At 46.9% G+C, this 17,392-nt stretch overlaps 1 protein-coding gene across 5 annotated transcripts in view; it reads right to left on the bottom strand.

Moving 5' to 3' along the window:
• Positions 1–14,679, bottom strand: part of Slc8a3 (solute carrier family 8 member A3) — a 140,755-nt gene extending 126,076 nt beyond the window's left edge. Inside the window, exon 1 of one of the 5 annotated variants that reach the window (XM_063241442.1) lies at positions 14,525–14,679. The gene's annotated coding sequence lies outside the window, so the exon portion shown is untranslated. The remainder of the gene's footprint in view (positions 1–14,524) is intronic. The other 4 variants (XM_063241445.1, XM_063241440.1, XM_063241441.1 and 1 more) reach the window with 4 other exon arrangements.
• Between the last annotated feature and the right edge of the window lie 2,713 nt (positions 14,680–17,392).

Raw genomic sequence — 17,392 nt, 5'->3', positions numbered from 1 at the left:
CACCTGCAGATTCTAACACATCGTAGATTCGGATAAGCTCCACCCAGGAAGAGCCAGGACATAACAGCTGGCGCAGCTCTTTAATCACCAGCCAACGTGGGGACAGGAGGTGGCAGCCCTAAGGGGGCAGGGTATCCACAGGAGAGGGGTAGAGGGAAAGGCCTCGGAGCACCACACTAGCCAAGCTACTCCGATTAACAGGGGCACGAACTCCTATTTATCTTACACACCAGGAGAATTCAGAAAGATCATAGTCTTTGTCTTTGGCCTTGTAGACACTTCATGGTGACAGGATTTTAGGGGGAATAAGCTATCCTGTGGTCAAATTCAAAGGCCAGAAAACTAACCGAAGGAAAGAATGAAAGAATTCAAAGGAAGAAGGTAAGACGGCTAATAAACACTAGCACTGTGTTTTGGAATGGGAGGTGGAAAAGACTGATTCCTAGGGTTCTTTCCAGCCCCGCTAGGAAATGGTTTCTGGCTGAGATGTCAGAGGAGAGGGGACACCTCTGATGACCAAGCCAATGGTCATTTTTGTGCCATTTTTCCAGGCCCAGACACTAACTGAAACAGATCTTCAGCTCTTAAGAGACCCAGACTCAGGTAGGTGATTCAGTGTGAGATTCCCTAGGACTAGCACAAATAACAAGGATACTAACCATTGGAATTAACAGTTACAAAATTTTTTTGTTATATAATTTTTTTAATTTATCATAGGGAGTTGCTACATGTACAAAACACATCTTAATTTTCTTGATTTCCCCTTCCCCCTCCCATCCTATCCTCTGCCTCCATCTCTTGGTCCCATTCCCATTAGCAAAACATCTAACTCCATTTCCTGTTATCTGGCTTGTACTTTAATCTTCAAAAGTTATTTATACTTGGGTTTTCTCAGATGAGAAACTGTGTGATATTTAAGCTTGTGTGTCTGATTTATTTCACTTAACATTCTTATCTCAAGGTGCATCCATTTCCCTACAAATGACTCAAATTTATCCTTCCTTGTGGCAGCATCTACTTCATTGTGTATAAATACCATATTTTTTTATCCTTTCATTTGTTGATGGACACAAAGACTACTTCCCAGATTTAGCTGTTATAAGCTGTACTGCTATAAACATGATATAAATGTTTATTGTTTGCATAATGTTAATTTTCATTTTCATAACAACTCTGTGAGATTGATAGTATATTTATCCTTATTTTACAGTTTGGGAAAATGAGACTTAATTAAGTCATCTACTCGAAGTATAAAGCAAAGAGATAGCAGAACCCCGACTCATGCACAGGGTGGGCTTCACCAAACTATCCCACTTGGTTGCAGGACACGCTTGGCTGTCAGTGGGCTTCCAGTCTGATATGGAAGCACTGTGACTCTCTCACACCTTGGCCAGTAAAGATTTACATTTGCCACGGTTGCATTGGCCCGGTTTACCAGAGCTGTTCTGGCTGCCTGCTGTAATCTCCCACTTGAATATTCTTCTCATCAGCTCAGTTTGACAAATATTGACAAAAGCCTGTAATTTTCCAGGCTCAGTACAAGATGCTGGTGGTTAAAATAAAAAATGAGACAGTGTTTGCCCACAAAGGTACAATCAAGCAAGGATGGAGAGATGCAAAAATAGATAGTTTTACTATAAAAAGTGGAGCTCAGAGCAGAATGCTGTGGGAACGTGAGGCGGGCGCTGAGCCAGGTTAGGGATTCAGGGAGGCGCTCGGAGGGAGGTGATCCCTGAAATGAGTCTTCAAGCATGAGTGAGCTTTAGTCAAAGAAAGAAAAAAGAAAGTTAGATTTAAAAAGTAAACTGGGAAAGGCATTCAAGTCAAAGAGGGAACCCAAGCAAAGACAGGGAGACATGAAAAAAACCTCTGTGTGCACGGGATTACAAGGAATTCAGAGGGAGGCAGGGGTCCGAAGATGAGACTGGGTGACAGGCAAGGATTCATAGCAAGTCTTCTATGCTGGGCTGAGAAGATGGGATTTTAACCTAAGGGCAGTGAAAAGCCAATGATAGGATTTTAAACAGAAGAATGACATGGTCTGATTTGTGTTTCGGTAAAACCAATTTCACTAAAGGCTTAGGGTGGATGTAAGCAGGACGAGACTGGAGCAGGAAGACCAGTTAGAAATTGATTGCAAACAGAAGGGATGCAGATAAGGAGGGCACAGGGGATGTTCTGCAAAGAACGACCCTCTGCCCCCATGCCACATTTCTCTCCCTCATCCAAACATGCCCTGGTTCAGCCCCTGACCTCTTGTCTCTTGCCTGAATTATTTTCCTAACACCCCCAGGGCCATTTTCAAGGCGTCTGTGTCCTCAGCAGTGGCTCCTGACATCTTTTAATATCACTGGCAAATTTAATTAAAGTCACTGTTCCTCTGCTCTTCCAGATCATTAATAAAACAGTGCCACCGGGCCAGACCAAGAAATTCTCCCTCCTGCTCCGCCCTCCCCTTTCTCCAATGGGAGCACTGCTCCTGAGCTGTCACCAGTCTGGGTAGAGTCGTCCTGCTTGGCTTCTAAATCTGGGCCCCTGCACAGGCGTCACAGCCAATTTACATTAAAGTTTTAGGTGCAGCCAGGCTCACTGGCTCCAACATGTCAGCCAGGTTGAGGGCTCTAAAATGCCTCCTATGCTGCTTCTGCCCAAGGGAGTTGGGGTAAGGAGTCAGCACAGAGTCCTTCTCTCAGGGCCAATGCTTCCCAAGAAAGAGAGGCACAAAAATCCCAATTCTCACACGAGTAGGAAAGAGGTGACCTCAGCTGCTTAAGCAGCTTAACTGTCACAATCGGAACTTGGAACCAAAGAAAACATAATGATATTAAATGGTTTCCTGTATTCATTGTTATCTTCATTGTTATCTTTCTTTACCTTCACAAAGGAGGAGGTATGATCATCTCACCAACTTTACAGGTAGCAAATTAGAGTGCATAGAGGTTAAGTAATTTGCCCCAAAGTATGGTCACTAAATAGGCACCCATTTGAATTCTGGCGGTCTGTTTCTGGAGTGCCTGGTGCTAACTGTTGTGCAGGGTATGTACCCTGGGTTTGGGGAGCCCTTTGAGCAAGAGTTTAGGGGGAACAAGATTAGTCTTTCTGAAAGCAGGACCTTCCACAAGTTTGGAAGCCCTATGCACTCCAAGGCAGTGTAAAGCCCTGAATTTGAAAGTAAGAAGAAGAATATTCTTCCTAGCTATGCCTCCATTAGCTCAGAGACCTTGAAAAGCTGAGGTGCTCTCCTTGCCCATAAAACTCAGATTGGATGAGATGGTATCTGTAGTTCCTTCAAGTCAAAAATGCTTTTTATAGGAAAGCAAAGACATGAAGGGGCACATTTAAATCGGAACAATGTGAGAGCCAGGCATGGAATTCAGACTCTTCAGAACTCAGAGGATAAGAGGGGTGGTAGGAAGAGGGGGCTAAGAGTATATCGAGGAGAACCTAAAATCAAGGTTTACAAAAAGCCTCTTGGACTGAATCCACTTCCTAAGCAATTATTCTTTGCCCTTTTGGGTTCAAACACTGTGCTAAGCAATTGGGGTAGAGATATAAATGGGCGACACTCCATCCTCAGCCTGACAAAGTTTATCTCCTGTTGATGTATGCATACAAACAAGTAGCAAAGGAATAATTAACTGCAATTATGTCCTGGGAGGTAATTAATATATGTTTCTTGTTCTGCTCTGAGCACTCAGGTTGTTGGCTCCAGAGCTGCCTCAAACCATATGGGAGGTGACAGCAACGTAGCAGCCTTTGTCATATGGGGAATCTTGCAGGGATAAGGGAAGGGACAGTACACTGTCCTGCCTCTCCAGTTTCATACAATTGTCATACTTCGCCCTTCCTGAAGACCCTCAGATCCTTGATGTCATTGGAACCGTATAATTCCTCAGAAATCTGGTGATGTTTTTCCAGACACCATCACATCGAGGGACAATGCCCTTAGCCACAGCAGTGTTCCCCAGGCCTCAGTCACCTCATGGTTTATCATGATTCATGACTTAAAAAATAAGGACAACGATGAGTCCATTCATTGAGCACCTACTCATCACTGCACTAAGCACTCTATCTGCTGTTTAAAGCCTCTCAGGGCCACAGTGAGACAGGGGTTGCTATCTATGCTGCACATGAGGAGACTGGGCTCAAAGACTGGCAGATCACCTCAGGTCTGCTAGCTGAGCAAGTGAAAGCGTGAAAGTCTGCTTCCAAGCCTGACTGGGATGGAAGGCATGGTAGAAGAGTAGGTGGGAAACCAGGGCCCCAGGAAACTTCACCTCTTGCAGGAAGTCTTCCCTGACATTACCCCTTCTTCCTCACTTTCACAGTGAGTCATTTATGCCCTGGTTTGCTCTAACACTCTGATTACCTCGGAAGCACTTGCCTCACTGTAACAGCTAATCTGCTTACATGTTGATCTTCCGCACTCTTCTGGAAGCTCCAGGAGGGATTTCAACTCCATGTAGGGAATTTTTTGGTAATGCTCAGTGCAACACTTGACCTCTGATATTACTTTTTCCCTCTAAAATTCTGACTCCCAAAGTACCCAGTACTTAATGCACGTGTGGAAGCTAGAGGACTCTGCCTCTAGAGGAAGCTAGAAGACAAATCTGGGGAGTCACAGGTACTGGGAATGAGGTGGAAACCTGAGAAGACAGAGGGCTTTGCTCAGATTAAGCTGTTTTTCTTGTTAATGGACTCGCATTCATATCTAGTTGTCCCCTAACTGGAGATGAGGTCCACATTCTAGAGATAACACTGTATCAAAGTAACTCTGGAGTTCTAAAAAATACAGACATTTGGATTCTATGTTTGACCTAAATTTTAGACTGTCTGGGAGTAGAACCTAAATTTTTTTTTAACTTCCTTAGTTGATTCTGAGCTATCTAAAAGTTGAAAATTCTGAAAGAGAACACAAACTTACCCTGACTATGATATCTGCATCTGAGGGATCCCAACCATTAGGGACTTTCTTTGGACCAGGAGAGAGACTTTCAGCAGATTGCGAGTTGACACACAGGTGAATACCACTCGGTTTTTACACACACTAGGCAAACATCCCACCCTCTTGGATATTCATTGGCTTTCATGCCTCGGCAAGAATACTAACCTCCATCTCCCACTCACATAAGTAGATTTTCTCTGTCTCTCCTTAAACTTACTGCTTGGTTTACATGTTTAGTGAGAAAATATAAAAGATGTAGAGTTATCTTCATAGGAAAATGATGCTACTTGTCCATTGCCAGCAAGATATGTTTTGAGTTACTTTCTCTTTTAGTGATGACTACGTACATCAATTTCCCTGCAACCTTTGTTCATTCACTCACATACTCATTCATTTATTTATTCATTCATGCACACATACATTTGTATGAAACCTAGCTGTATACTGCAGGCTCTCGCTGAATTATCATAAGAAAGTTATTTTGCTTTCTTCTAAATTCATTTTTTCCACACATGCTAAAAAAATCTGAGTTCCAAGAGGGTAAGAATTTTGATTTGATATGTCTGTATCCTCAGTGCCCAACAGTGTGTGTGATGTGATAACTCGGTATATACTTATTGAATGAACAGATACATTGAATGAATGTGCAAAAATAGAAGGGACAGTATTCGGCAATGTCTCCCACCTTGGCAGTGTTCAAACGGAGGCTGGAAAACCATCTGTCAAGAATGCTATGAGCATGGGTTTTCAAATTTTGAGTAATATGAATAAAATAAAATCCCCCTTGAAAAGCACACATTTCATTGGAGAACAGTGACAGAAAACTGAATAATTAGGACAAAACAAATGTTAGATTTGGAAACATGTGCAATGTGCCAACAGCTTGAGGGAGAAAGGTTTACATTGCCTGGGAGTCTCATTGCCAGTTCTGTGAACCCGGTAACATTAGATACAGGATTTGAAGAATGACCAGGAATTAACTGGGTTAGGTAGCTAGGGCACAGCTAGCGAAGGCGACAGGAAGCCAATGCCAGGATCTGAGGAAGCCTGAGCAAGCAGGGTGTTTACAGAAGAGCAAGTAGAGGGAGCTAGACAGGGCAGTAGGAAAAGCTTCAGAGAGAAGTCAGGAGTCACTGGTCAAACACCTCGCACGCCAGGTTAAGGAATTTGGACATTATGTTGGAGGTGATAGAGAAGGACAAATTGGAAAGTTTTTTAAACATAAGAGGAACAAAATCAACGTTTTTCCTTTGGCTAGGCAGTCCACAGTGATGTCAGTGTGGAAACTGAATGACTGGACAGAAGCAGGCTAACCCCGAAGCAGGAAGACAGGTTCAGATGCTCCAAGGAGTAAGTAAGGAACAGCTGGCCAGTGTGAGTGGGGCTGCTGAGGGAGATATGGATTTCAAAGCTATCTAAAGTAGGATCAGTCTAAGCTGGAGGCAATGGAAAAGAAGATGATGGTGAAGAGGAATGAGCAGACAGAGAGAAGACCAAACCCCACTGGGGACCTTCTTCATCCCATTGGCTCTGCAAAGCGCCTCTCAATTCAGAGATAACGCAGGCTCTAAGAATGAAAGGTAAAGAAATCAACACAAAACCATCCAACGTCAGCACTGCTCAGCTTTAGAACTTCCTGTGACAGTGGAACAAATGACACCAGTGAGAACTCTAGGATCTCCAGGAGGCAAGCAGGGAATTCCTGGAATTCAACAAAGGCACAAGAGTACTCCCCGAAGTCCTCAAGGGAAGGGCCATTTGTTGATTCAAAAGCCCAGACTGTGACAAGCCCTGGAGATGCATTTAGGAAGCAGGTCTGTCCTCACCCTGCACAAGCACACAGAAGAGCACACAAGACCAGTATCAAGATGTGAGCAAAAGGGTTAGGACTTCCAAACATTGACTGAGAGCATCACAGAAGTGGCAGAGCTGGACATACCCTGTTTGTCTCAAAGGAAAATGAAGTCTCACATGGAAGGAAGTGGGCCCATGGAATGTACTGTTGTAAGAAACAGTGCTGGTCAGAAAAATAAAAGTTATGTTTAAAGATGCAAAATGCTGAGATTAACTCATACTAGAGTGACCACAAGAAAGCTTTACTCTGCCCATTGATCTATGGAAAAAAAGTATCTGTTGAGCACTTATTATAAATACACCCATCAGAATTGTATGTTCTTTTAAGATTAGTTCTGCCTAGGTGTGTGCTTAGACTAAAACTTGGTATAGTGAGTTCTCAGTATCTGTTTAATGAATGAGTGGTAACTGTTAGATGAAGTGATTTGGAAAGATGCATCTGTGAGGAGAGAGTTCAAATTTCCTAGCACGTCCTGGGGTACAGAAGTAAATATGGAGTTATAGCTAAAGACCTTAAATTAGAGGTAGTTTTGTGCATTCAGAGGAACAGACAGAGGCACATGGAGGTGCAGCAGAAGTCATCAGTCTACTGCGTAACACAATTCCTTCTCCCCACTGTGCCCCCTCATCAGCATCTCCTTTTCCTCTTGAGTAAACCATAGTGACAACCAACATTTACACTACATTGTGTGTCTGACAAGGACTAAGCTATACTATGTGCCATGAGTTTGCAAATGCTTTCTCTCCTACTTGATCTCACTGAATCCTAAGGATGGTCACACAGATGAAGAAACTGGGGTTCAGTTCATTGCCAAGAATTTCTATGTCAGTAATTAATGAAGCCAGAATCAAACATTGACCCTTGGTAGTCAGTGTCCTTCCACTAGGGCTAAAGGAGGGTGCCAGATCAGGAAGGACCAAGAAAAAAATGACCCTTACCACTGAAAGGACCTTGGGGCTGGGGCCAAACAGGGGCAGGTGTTGCTTCTACTCCTTGCTGTTCTAGAGACATCCACTTGGTCTTTACCCTGCCTCAGTTCTGGAGATGGAACTCAGGGCCTTTGCACTGACCTATATCCTTAGATCATTCATTCTTTCACTCATTCAATTTATTCAAAGGGTCTTGCTTAGTTGCCCAGGCCAGGCTCAAAGTTATGATCCTCTTGCCTCAGCCTCCCAGGTTGCTGAGAGTACTGGTCTCTACCTTTTTGGGTTATTCGTGGAAAGAGAGCTGATGTCCTGTACTGCTGCTGAGCCATTTAGGGAAGCTGTTTATCAGTCTCCTTCATGTGCATTTTTCTCAGACCATTCTCCAGGAGCTTGATTTATTTTAATGCAATTTAATTTATCTTAATTTTTTAAATGTTGAAATATGGAATTAAATCATATCATTGCCTAAGTGAAGAACAAATGGAGTCTGGCAAGCAGTCAAAGTCATCTCTCTCAGACATAGCTGGAGTTCTCCTGTACAATCAGTTCTAGAGGTGCTCTGGGTCCCCCTTTCACAAGGGGAGCTAGAAGAAGATTATCAGATTCTCGGCAGATAGCGACGCTGTCCTCACAGCTGTGCTTTCTCTCTACATCTCTCAAGATTCCCCTTGAAACTGATTGATCCCTCATTAGTTCCTGTGGAGGGGTTTGAAATCAAAGCCTCCCGATGATTCTTCTTGCTTCACTAGGGAGGAGTATGGTGGCATGGTCAGAGGGGGCAGAAGGATCTGAGTAGACTGCTTCCATTAGACTCTCAACAGTCCATGCAGCTCTGAGAAAAGCAGGAGTACCAGTGGGGGGGGGCAGCATGGCTGGAACACTTGGGAGCCTCGATCACTCTAAGGCATCCCATGAATGCCCTGGCAGGTGTGATGGGAGGTGACTAGGGACTACACACTGAGGATTGCCAATAGAGGGCCATCGGGTCACCCAGATCAGCTCAGGCTGTATTGAGACTTGACATGCAGCTGAAGACAGCTGAATTGACTAGCCAATTGGCCTCTAGAGACCCAATGTAAAAACAGACCCATTAGAGACCTCACATTATAGGTGTAAAGTTCTAATGCACTAAAAGCATTCTTAGCAGGAGGCGATCTACATGCTGTCAGGTCAGGGAATCTAAAAGTCAACACATCCAATTTAAATTCTTCTCATGGATAAGGAATCCAAGGCCCAGAGATCAGAAGTGGATCTTACTTGCAATTGTCAGAAGTGGTGAAAACAAGAACCTATCCTTCTTACCACCGTTCTTCTTTTTTTTTTTTTTTTTTTTTTTTTTACATTTTTTTTTCTTTTTCCTTTTTATTGGTACCGGGGATCGAACTCATGACCGCCTACTTGCAAGGCAGGTGCTTATGCCGCCGAGCTAAATCCCCAGCCCCTACCACTGGTTCTTCTATTGTACCAAGTTGCCCCTTCCTGGCTTGACTGTTGACTCCAGCACTTGCCACTTTTATGATGAATAGTACAGATCCCTTCTTGACCTTGTCTTAGCAGCCTCAAGAGGGAGGCGGGTGATTTGTTTGTTTACTCCTTCATTGTTCATTGAACATCCTCCGTCTTTCAGGCGTATGACAGGGACTGAGAGGGAGAAGTGGTGCTTGGCCCAGGAAGGGAAGCAAGCCATGTGCAAAACAACAAAACAAAACGTGCATTTCAGAAAGTGTAAAGCACTGACAAAAAAATACACGCTCTGTTATCAAGACTCAGGAGCAACAGACTGCTTCTCCATGAAGTCTTCAGCAGCATTTCAATTGAACAAGAGTGAACAGGTACGATTCTCAGGCCGGGAAACTGTGAATTAATCCACAGAAGAGGAAGGGGCAAGTCTACTCAAATGACAATGTGGCCAGACATGAGTGGGGACCCAGGATACAGGTTTTTTTAACTTGAAGGACTGCAAAAACAGACAGCTTCAAAGATATTTGTGTAGGAAAGTTACAGGTTTACAAGGGTGTTTAGGAAGTGTGTCTTGAAACAGTGGTCAAATTTAATATAAATAAAAGAAGCAGAAGTTGGGAATATGGTAGAAAATCAGTGCTTTTTTACAGTAGCATCATAGTAATAACCATTTGATGCAGCTGTGGTAAGGAGTGAGTGAGGAAATCAATATATAGCACACTGCAATAGAGTAGCTGATAGATGGTAAACGGGGAAATATCACGGAATAGGTTATAAAATTTGTACTTAAGTAGTGGCAGTAGAGATGCAGAAGACAGGAATGGGCATAAAAGATAACAAGTAAAATCTGGGACAAAGGAAAATTAATCAAAGATAAACTTGGAGGTTATGAGCCAAAATGATTGGAAGATTTTTGGTACTACCAAGAGAAAGTGGGAAGCCAGGAGAAGCAGTTCCTACGGTCAGCAGCCGTCAGGTTAGGATGAGGGGCTGGAGAAGATGTGGAACATTGTGCAGGAGAAAACGTGCCAGGGGTTGGAAACAAGACACGGGGACAAAGGCAAAGACTGGGGACTGTCCTCATCAAAGCAGGAAGACAGACCCCCGAGGGAGACTGCCAGTGGATGATGGAGAAATAAACACTTGGGAAGGGAAGGGGATGATAAAGAGGAAATGGAAAAAGGCCAAGGAGAGAGCTAGCACACCCTGGAGAGTTCCGTGTGCAAGAAGACAAGAGAGGAAAGTTCTTAAGAGCAAATGGTCAACGCTTATGATGGAGGAGATACCGAGATTAAGTCATAATCAAGGGATAAGTTTGTGAGCAGAAGGTTAAGAAAAGTGGTACACATGGGGTTATGTGCCTGCATAAGTGATGAGGAAACAGAGGCAGATGATGATGCTAAAACTGCAACAGTGTCCTGAAGGCAGGATGGGGAGAAGTGAGGAACTGGACAAGTGACACTCCTGCTAGAACAGGGTTTGTGGAGGGAGAAGATGCTGTGCTGAAGGAGATTTCAGGTGACCAGAAAGCGTCCAGGGCATTTAGGAAGGCAGGGGCGTGTCCTGACCTCTGTACAGGAGAGAAGGGGGGATTTTTTTTACTCTGAAATTAGTGACAAGAAAGATGAGGACATTCTTACACTGTCTACCTAACTCTCTAGGATTCTGAGGTCCTCTTCTCTTAAAAGATTTGGAAATTATCACATGGAAGTTTCAGGTTCACTTCTGGATCCAGTTCTGGAATGACCCAGTGTCACAACTGGGGAGGATCTTTTGTCAATCCAAGTATCAAGGCACTAAATGCTCCTTGGCTAGTTCCAGACTCTATCCATGATGAAACAAAGCAGTCTTCTTCATAGACATGACTCTGTATATCATATCTGAGCACCCTGGATCCTGGTATTAGCCTTCATCTCTCTTCAATGTTATTTTTTTTAATATATCCACATCACATGTGATTTTTTCCTTCCTATCTAAATGTCTCGCTCTAGGGATTTAAATATGGACCCAAATGCTTCTTACCCTTCAGACTCTTACTTGGGGCCTTCTCTAGCCATTGGGGCCCTTTCCATCTCTGATCTATGGGGGATGCCTTGCTCTGTAGCTCAATGGATTTAAAGTGGAGCCTTTGCTCCTTTCCTTTAAGCACATCCCATACCCCATGCCCCATCCTGTTTCGGGTTCAGAGTGTCCATTCGTAAAAACATATGAAAACTAATCCTAAACCAATCTCATTAAAGAAAATGAGTGAGGGCTGGGGATTTAGCTCAGCAGCATAAGCACCTGCCTTGCAAACAGGCAGTCGTGAGTTCAATCCCCGGTACCGATAAAAAATAAATGAGTGGAACTTTTTCCTGAGAAGGGCATGTCTATTTTGTACATTAAAATGAAAGAAAAGTCCCCTACCTTTGCCCTCATTGACAGCCAGGTCCCCCCTGAGTTTCTATAACAGCTTTCTGCCTGTTTGCCTCCTTCTCAATCCATATCCCAGTTTCAGCCAGCTCCAGCCAGGGTCAGCATGTTATTGAACATGCAGATCTGACTTCACTTCAGCAGTTAAAACTTCCCCCAAACCCACTGAAAACTCAGGGGAAATCGCTAGCCCTTTAAAGTTTGACTCTGTGGCCTCTCCAAACTGATCTCTCTGCCCTTTGGCTGTCTGCAGTATTTGGAAAAGCTCTCTTTACTTTAGACCTTGTCTGGTGGATCCTTTCACTCATCATCCTTCTCTCTCTTCCTCTCTCTGCTTTTACTAAAGCTCACTCCTACTCATCCCTCTTGGGCTTGGCTGTCCCTATGAATCTTCGTTAAGGCCCTAGGGACAGGTGCTCCTTTTATTATAGGCTTTTGTTGACCTGTGATTTACCTTCCCCTGGAAGAAGTTGCTTTGCATGGTAATTGCCTGTTCACCAGTCGTTATCCCTGCTGGAATGTATGTTTATGAGGAAAGGGACCATTCTCTTCCACTAGAAAAAGGCTGGCAGCATGCATGGTGGCTGAATATTTAAATAAATGGTTCAGGGGATAGTTTGAAGAGAGATCAAGATGTGTGGCATATTCCTCAAGTCCACATTGTGGGCAGTGACTTGATCACACAGGCCAGGGAGCAATAACAACAGTCACTATTCATGGACAATACCAGAGATTGTACAAGGAGCCACCTTGTACAGCAGCAGTGCAAGGCTGGGTAAGTATGACAGGGCCCTAACGGAAGAGCACTGGGGGAGGGAATTTTTATAACAGGATTCTTTTGATCACTCTTTCTCCTTTTTCCACCCAGGACACTAGGGGTGATAGTGTAAAGCGAAGGTCTGAGGAGCAGGAGCCAAGAGAGGAACTGTAACTTGTCCCTGCAGTTTCACTCATTCAACCAACATTTACTGAGTGCCTACTCTGTGCCAGGCCTGCCGTGCTGGGGGCAGAATGTGGCTAAGCACGGGCATCTTTCCTCTCTTTGTGGAGATGACAGTCTAGAGTTGTGCACAGCATTCCTCCATCACAAAAGTTATCGTGCATCTTTACATTATTTCAAAGTGATAGATTCGGGTTAGGGGTATAAGACCTAAGAGGAAACAGCCTAGTCAGAGAAAATAATGGTAGCTTCCTTCCAGAAGGAAGGCAGGAGCTGGAGGACAAATAAAGCACCTCAGGCGTGTGGGCAGAACAATAAGCCTCCCAGGTAGAGGAAGTGTCATGAATGGCCTCCCTGTCTTCGTCAAACCCAGTCTAGTTCAGTAGTTCTCATCCATAGCTTCCAGTCAAGTATCTGTATTTTATTTAAAGAAAGAGGTAACTAGGCAGTGGGAAAACACCGCTGAATGCCACTGTAGACTGCAATGAGGGGTCGCAGTTATCAGCCCACATCTAGTCACTGCAAGCTCTGACCGACCAGCAGCCTTTGTCATTTAGACGACTGTAAGGCATGAAGGGCAGAGTCCTCTCAAAGTTGGATCCAGCAAAGCTGGGCCAGCAAAAGCAAGAGCCTGGGGGAGGCTGAGAGCCCGTGCACTGTGAGCCGATCCCCCTCTTTCCGTAAGAGCATGGCGCAGCAGCTATATTTGAAAACCGAGGTAAACAAGAGCTCAGCGCAAGTGGATGGGGCACAACAGCTGTGGAAGATTAATCACACGCGGCTGCGTATCACCAGGTCGCAGAGGCTAGAGGCTTCCCTTTTGGTGCCCCGGCAGAAGGCCAGATGTGTTCCTAGCACGTACCCACAACCCTCCCCCGCTTAAGGGTTTCTTGACCACCCAGGAGTCAGGCACCTGGCTCCCAGCTGCAGCCAGTGTTTCTGATAAATTGCTCCCAATTTCAATCCTTCTGCCTGGGAACCCTAAGCACTACGGGGAGGGGGGAGCGAGCGGATAAATTTATGGCACTGCATTAAAGGCATGTGTTCTATTTTAACCTCTCCCCTTCCATGGTGAAAATAAAATGAATAAAGACGAAAAACTGCTCTCCTCCCCAACTAAGAGCTTTCATCATTTCCCTCAGTGGCTCAAGTCCTCAGGGCAGGTCAGCCAGGGCCCTCTATATGAGGGCCTGTCGCCGCCCTGTGTGTGTGTGTGTGTGTGTGTGTGTGTGTGTGTGTGTGTGTGTGTGTTTGGGGGACGAGGGCGGGGTGGTGGTGGTGGTAATTACTACATACTTCGCTTCTGTACACCTGGCCCAGAACCGCCCAGACCACCCGGGTCTGGAGAGCGCAGGACAGGAGAACCCCTCCTTCTCACCATCCCCTTTGGCACCAGCCGGCCAGTGCGCCGGGGCTGCAGTTCCCGACCCGCGCAGTGGAGTCCCGAGGCTGGGGTGCGCGCGTGCGTGCGTGTGTGTGCAGGCGGGCGCGCGCCCTGCAAACAACGCGCTCCCGTCCTAGCAGCCCCCAAAGCCGGTGGGCACTCAGCCCCAAGAGCACTACACGCCCCGACACAGACCACATACGCATGCACACATGCATCCGGCACGCAACCCAGCGGCCACTCCAAGAGCCTGAACACCGCCACCAACCCAGCAAGCCCCCTGCCGGACTATACATACACTCCCAGGCATCTCTCCTAGGACCTCCCAAACCTCCCTAGACACCCTACCAGACCCCCGCCCCCCACACCGCATACCCGACGTGCACTTTATGGGGCACCATCCCCCCCCCCCGCACGCACACTCTTGGCACTAAACCCACAGGATGGCTGTGCATGTGAATGATTTTGAGATACAACTATTAACATAATTATTCACAACCAGAGACCCTCTGAGGGCATCCCAAGCCCCCCACTCTCGTCTTTCCTGCCTTGGCCGCCTGCCGAGGGGGAAGGGCAGGAGGCTCGCCCCATTACTCACCGTTTCCTCTCGGCCTCCCGAGCCAAGTGGGCAAGTGAGGGGAGTGAGGAAGGCAAGCGCTGCCCCGCCGCCGGGCTCCTCACCGGCCGCAGCGGCTCATGGCCCCCGCGGGCTGCCCGCCGGCCCCAGCCGCGTCCCGGGCATCTCAGTCCGCCGCCGCCGCCGCCCGCCAGCCGGGGCTCGAGGGCTCGCAGCTGTCAGGGAGCCGCGGGGCAGCGCATCTGGAGCGCGAGGTCCGGGCGGCTGGGGGCAGGGAAGGGGCCCTCCGCGCCGATGCAGGAGCGGGGACGACCCGACCTGGGGCGCGGGCGAGGCCCGGAGTCCCGGCCGCGGGCGGCGGGGATCCCTGGCGGAGGAGCAGGTGGGCGAGCCGCCCGGCGGGCGCGCCCTGGCGGCTCCGAGGGACCCCGGCTTGGGCTCGCAGGCGCGGCGCCCGGGCTTTCCCGGGGCTGGAAGGCGCCGCTCTCCGCCGCGCACGCCGTAACCGCGGGAGACGTCTCGGCCTCGCCGCGCGCAGAGGGGACGCGCGGAGGGGCTGGTTCCTGGGCGAGCCCAGGGCTTTGCCCATTAAGCTGCTGCAAGAAGCCAAATCAAAAAACCAATCTCCAAGCCTGCAAACGGAACGTCACCCTATCAGCTGGGAGCGAGAGCCGCACCGAATGACAAGCCGCGCATATTTAGCCGCGCGCGCCGAGGGGGGGACTTTCAGACCGCTTCCCGGTGCGCAGCGGGGACGTCGCGCGCGCCCCGCCCCGCGCGCAGAGAGCCCGGGGGGCAGAATTGGGACGCAGCCCCCAGCCCGCGGCCACCAGCCCAGCCCGGGGAGCCTGGCGCCCGGCACCTCCGGCCCGCAGCGCTCGGAGACCGCGGCGCGTCCTGACCTGGATTCCCCGGAGTTGGGAGCTCCCGGCAGCGGGCGGGCGCGCGGCACCGGCTTTCCCCTTGTCCTCGGGAGTCGCCGCTTGCAATTCCAAATTATGTCTCCACCAAACACATTTGTGGTTTTTAAATATAGAAGAGAACGATTACCCAGGCAGGGTCCACCCAGGCCTAAGGGAGGAGTTGAGGGAGATGGAGGTTGGCAGTGGAAAAAAAAAAAAAATAAAACTCCTTTTTCCCTTCGTATTATTATTTTTTTCTTTTTCTTTTTTCTCTTCTTGGTGCAGAACATAGCCTGTCATTTTCTCAACCGAACTCAAACAACGGCCAGTGAGGGACGCTTGGGTGAGCGCTGGTATGTTGGTTTTCAGGGTTTTTTAGACTAAAAATAAAAGGGGGCTGCCTCCCAAATTGCTGCTTATTCTGGCTCTGGAGACTGGAGGAGAGATGGCCCTTTGATGCAGCGGCAGAACACGGGTTTGGGGCTTGGCTCAGGCGAAGTGTACACACACAGCCTTAAATCAGATGCCTGTAATTTCTGCTATATTTGTTAGGGTTGGTCCCGGAGGTGGGAGGGGTGGACAGCCCTCTCCAAAGAACGGGTTTTTATGGCCCCAGTTTATTGGTGGCATTAGGGGGGCTCTAAAATGAGTACAGTGGCTGGCCTTCTGTATCAAGGCAGAGGAACAGAATATAAGGCCAGAAGTTGTGCTTGCAGGTTTCCGCTGCCTGAAGCCACGTATGAGGGGTCAGCAAATGATAGCCGTACTGATTTATCAGCTCCTCCTTAAGCCAGGGATGGTGATAGTGAGTTTGGATGTACTATTTCATGTCATCCCCATAAAATGTTATACAGACACAATTACTGTTTCCATTTTTCAACTGAGGAAATAGGAAATAATCATCCCAAAGCCAATGCAGAAGAGTCAGGGATAGGAATAGGGTGGAATCAACTGGAGTTGTACTGATACACGACTGTCGTGAAGGCATCTTTCAGGGCCCTGTATCCCCAGAGTGCCTGTTCTCCAAAAAGATTTGGTCCAAAGCGGTTAAGTGAGTACAGGGCTTGAGAGATCTGAGCTTGAGATGATGTGAGTTCTTTTGTATCTGACTCAGTAGTTTCTTAGCAAGTCATGTGGTAGTTTCCATCCTGAGTTTGGGTCCTAGATATGTTCAGTTGTGAGCTCTTTCAGGTCCCTGAATCTTTATGGACCTTCAGTTCAGCTAAATTAGGACTGAGGCACTGCTTTTGTAAGACTTCATTACCCTCCAAAGCTGTGGGATTTCAGCATATGTCAATTAGTGGGATTTGCCTTGTGTCTCTCCCCACGGAGCACCACAGTGCTGGTTGGACTATAGTTAAGACCAAAAGGTGGCTGGGGGGTGGGTAAGTTGGCATACCTTGAGGAGGGCAGTTATATAGCAAATTCCTTTAAAACAACGTGAGCCTTGTGACTCAGTAATTTTACTGGAAGAAATTTCTTTGATGGCAATAATTAAGGGTATGTGTAAATAGTAATGAGGATATTCGCAGTAGTGTTTATAATAGTAAAAAATTGGAGTCATCTTAATTTTCCAACAGATTTGGTAGAGTAGTCATGTTATACTGACATAAGGATTCAGTCCACTACTGTAAATATGCTGATGCAGCATTCTCGGTATTGACTTAGAAAGGTTTTCATGATATATTATTAGGAGACAAAGAAAGAGACACAGAGACAGAGAGATAAAGAGAGAGGGAGAGAGAGAGAGAGACAGAGAGGAGGAGGGAGAGAGATTATGTCCTGGGAGCATAGGAACACCAAAATGGTAGTGGTCATCTCTTCTGATAAGATTCCTGGTGGTTTTCTTTTTCTCTTTAAAGCAGCTTACTGAGGCATAATTTGCATACAAAAAATTTGCCTGTTTTCAGTGTGTAAGTTGATGTGGGCTATAATTCATGACCTTAAGTGTCCTCACAGGTCCCAGTGCTAAAGCTTGCTCCCCAAG

Source organism: Cavia porcellus, unplaced genomic scaffold, assembly GCF_034190915.1.
Source record: "Cavia porcellus strain 051 isolate PalLab524CR breed Dunkin Hartley unplaced genomic scaffold, mCavPor4.1 scaffold_31, whole genome shotgun sequence".
Classification (NCBI taxonomy): domain Eukaryota; kingdom Metazoa; phylum Chordata; class Mammalia; order Rodentia; family Caviidae; genus Cavia; species Cavia porcellus.
Note: the sequence above shows the minus strand (reverse complement) of the source record. Positions and strands in the feature narration are given on the sequence as shown.